The sequence below is a fragment of the Leopardus geoffroyi genome, chromosome D1, assembly GCF_018350155.1.
Source record: "Leopardus geoffroyi isolate Oge1 chromosome D1, O.geoffroyi_Oge1_pat1.0, whole genome shotgun sequence".
Lineage (NCBI taxonomy): Eukaryota > Metazoa > Chordata > Mammalia > Carnivora > Felidae > Leopardus > Leopardus geoffroyi.
Genome location: NC_059329.1, coordinates 81,825,152 through 81,829,085, shown reverse-complemented (window position 1 = coordinate 81,829,085; position 3,934 = coordinate 81,825,152). Strand labels below are relative to the sequence as shown.

Genomic DNA, 3,934 nt, shown 5'->3' with positions numbered 1-3,934 from the left:
AAGACAGTGTTGATTTGAACTAAACAGTGGCATTGGATATAAAATAAATGGCAGGATCAGAGACCTCTTAGAATAGATGGAAAACCATCCTGTGTGATCAGTCTATTATCTGTTTAATATATATTAAGTATCCGTTAATGTAATCTACTTAGATTGTTAACTTCTCAAGGGCAGAGAGGAGTCCTCATGTAAGTTGCTTATCTGAAGTTTTCAAATTAGAGCTGCGCATATGGCCCTGTCCACTCCTCACCTCCTTGCCCCCCGCCCTCACAGTCCTGCTAGATGACTGGACTCATTAAAACTCAATCATTTTCATGTTAACCTTAAATGGGGGACATTGAGTCTATGGCATTTCTCTCTAGTTATTTGGACTATTGGGAAACAGAATATATGTACAGGAGTAGGATGCATAGGGCAGGGAAGAACAAAAGTGGCTGGCTGGTGAAATGGTTCCTCTGGCAGCCACCCAGTATACTTCTCTGCTTTTTCAACAGTGACCATCCATTCCTCCTGCTGAAAAGAAGCAATCTGTTTTAAGCCAGAAATATCATGAGAAGGAGACCAAGTTTCCACAAGTGAAAATTATAATTATATAACATCTAAGCAGTTCATGGGAATCTGAAAAAGTATTCCTTTTGCAACCTCTTGCAGGGATCTATATTCACTGCAGTTGGACACATGGATTGGACCCAGCATAGATTTCCTTTTCCACTCAGAGATGCAATGTATATACTCATCCTAATTAATCAAAAATATTTTGGAGAGATGCTCAAGATACCCACACTGATGTTAGACAAAGAGGGAACAGAATAGCATTGTACTCTGTAGCATTATCAGTATTATATACTTCATTCTAACATCCCTAGAACATTTATGGTCTAATTTCCTATTGAGTAAATGTGTGAAGAAAACATATATGGTTTTAGAATGGATCATTAAAAATAGGAGGCACCAAGGCACCTGGTTGTCTCAGTAGGTAGAGTGTGTGACTCTTCATCTCGGGGTTGTAAATTCGAGCCCCACGTTGGGTGTAGCGATTAATTAAAAAAAATCTTTAAAAAAAATAGGAGAAACCATTTCTTCCTTCCTTCCCTTCTTTCTTCCTCCCTTTGTTTCTTCTCATGTCCACTTCCTGCCACCTCTCTTTCTTCATCAATTAGTTGAGTAACTGTTACATTCCGTCCACTAAGTAAGGCAAAATTAAGAAGAGAAAGCCTAGTATATTACCTTAAGATCTGGGAATAATTCCTCCCATTAATCAGGCCCTGGAGACCAAATTTTAAAGCAGCCTCTCCAACAATAAAACAGTTTTGCAATGGGGATCTGCAGGTTGGTGACTTCTACACCCAGCCTGTTAAGTTCTTTGTTCATGCCCTCATTTTACGGTTTACTGTCTGCTTCCCCTTCACTCTAGTGGACTGTGACCACCTGGTGGGGCAAGAGACTAATTTTCATTTGGGTTTCTCTTCCTTGCCTTCTGTACCTCATCTCCCCCCCACCCCCACCCCCACCTTCCTGGACTGTAGAAGCATACACTGAATAACATGTGTGAAAGCAATCTGAACTTCTTGGAAGTCAAGAGTGACAGATTCAAGGCAGGGCATTGTGAGTTTCTTCCTGAAATCTGCTGTTTAAAATATTGACTTCAATAACGGTACTTGATGTTAAAAGAATTAGCCTATTCCATTTATGATGATCTTTTAATTGCAAGAATCTAAAGGCATATAACACATTGGTTCAAATGACCATTAAAAATGGGATCAGATGGTTTCTTAATTAAAGTAGTCGCCTCACTTTATTAGTTAGGAGAGGCTAGGCTTATGCTGTGGTAACAAACAACCCTGACATCTTGGTGGTTTAACACCTCAAGTTATTTCCCACTAATGCAAAAGTCCACTGGAAGTCCAGGCAATTCTCCGGGGCAGCTGCCAGGACAGGGATTCAGCGGTTCATACCACTTCAGTCTGGGACTCCACCATCTCAAATGAGCCTTTCTCCATGATTGCTGGGACAGAGGAAAACCAGATTGGAGAATCATGCAGAGCACTTCACTGACTCAGCTTGGGAGTGCCATATATCATTCCCACTCATTTTTTTCTGCTCTTAAGTAGGCAGATGTCCCTCCTTCTCCCTAAAGTACTAGGAAGTGTAGCTTCCCTTCCCAGAAGGAAACAGGAGCTAGTTATTGAGAGCATTAATAATGTTTACCATACTACCATACTTACTGATACTCCTGGAGCTAGCCCCCAATTCCATGGATGATAAAGCATAACAGTAATAAATAAAGTAATAAAGTTGAAAGGCAATCTAGTACTAACAACTCATTCTTAGAGATAGGGAAACCAAGAATTTGTGCCCAAGGTCATGAGGTCACTAATTATGAGTCAGGAGTAGAACCCAGAGCTCTTGATGCTCAGTTCAGAATTCCTAGTCTCGTAACAGTTCCCAAGTGCTTTCCTTGGGAGGTTAATAGGTAACTCACATACACGAAAGTGATCCTGTGGTCAAATTAATCCACAAAGACAGGTTAAACACTAGGATAAATAAGACTAAATAGGTTTATTTGCAGGAGAACTCCTCAAAGCCCTTAACATAATAAAATACATTGTGAATCTTCATGTACCAGAGTATCCAGTAATTATTGACCATTTTTGAACACAGGAAACATCCCCTTCCCTGTAATATTTATTTTCTTCAGAGTACCTTATAAGTGAGGATCACACTATCATATTACCCTTGCAAAATTGTTATGCAGACAAAGTTAATCTTTGGAAGTTAACCTCATCGATATTGTTTAATAGATAGATATTTTTTCTCTTCACCCCTCTTAAGTACCCATTTCACTCATAAATCAAAATCATTCTGGTTTTAAGAGCTATATCCCACTGATACATACCACTAATCTTACATTCATACATTATCTCCACTCATATAACAAATTGGTAGTGAGCATAGACTTTATGCCAGGTCTGATATTGATGGTAAATACTTAAAGATGAACAAAATGTGATCACTGTTTTTATACTGCAAATAGACTAAAATGGGAGACAAAACCCAAATAAACAATATAACAAAATGTTCTAAGTGCTATTATAGACACAAGAATAACATTCTAGGGGCACACAAAATAGATGTGACCAATTTCTGCTCTTTCCAGTGAAGTGAAACTCCTAGGGGATTTTCTCAGGAACTATTATTAAGTCTTTTCAATCCTTTATTTGAACAAGTGGTTTCCTGGCTCTCAGTGCTGAGATTTTCCTGTACACTAGTGACAATGTATCTTACCCACTCTAGCCTACTGGGATAAGCAGACAATGTCTTGGAATCTTGGCTTAGTAGCTCATGTAGTGGCTCTCCCTCCCTACTCCAGTCATGCGCAGATTCAATAGCCTTCCTTGTATATTTTCATCCAAGTCCATAGCAATTTTGTTCAAGGCAGGGCCAATGACCCACTTAGAGAACTACTCCCACTATTAGAAAACTTCATGCCCTTGGAGAATTATCTTCTATCTTTAAACCAATTTCAGTCTAAGTGAAAGTTCTGAAGGAAACAAGAAACATTTAAATTGTTCCAAATGGTCCACTGCCTTCCAAACATTCTTCTTGTAGAAATTTGCAACACAGAAGTGAGACCTTGTGGTTGTTACTGATCCTTACTTTTTTACATGTCCTTTTCTGAATGTTCATTGAGTTCCTACTAAGGTGCCAGAGGTGGTGATAGGCAGGCAAGGGGCATTCAATTCAATCCCCATAGTGATCTTCTAAGTTAGGTACTCTTTCCCTCATTTATAGGTGCAGAAACTTGAGACAATGAGATTTTACATGTCTTGTCCAGATATAATTATGCCAATAGGTAGATGAGCTGAAATTGAATCTGGGTTTATTGAATTCCAGATCTAAAAAGTGAAATTCCAACACATGCTGTGTTTCATCC

At 39.0% G+C, this 3,934-nt stretch overlaps 1 long non-coding RNA gene across 1 annotated transcript; it reads right to left on the bottom strand.

The window, feature by feature from the left end:
* Positions 1 to 301: 301 nt before the first annotated feature.
* On the bottom strand, positions 302 to 3,014 carry LOC123601512. Its single transcript, XR_006714142.1, has 2 exons — positions 2,226 to 3,014; positions 302 to 513 (listed from the first exon to the last, which is right to left on the bottom strand). It is a non-coding gene; the product is annotated as an uncharacterized LOC123601512 (long non-coding RNA).
* Positions 3,015 to 3,934: the final 920 nt, after the last annotated feature.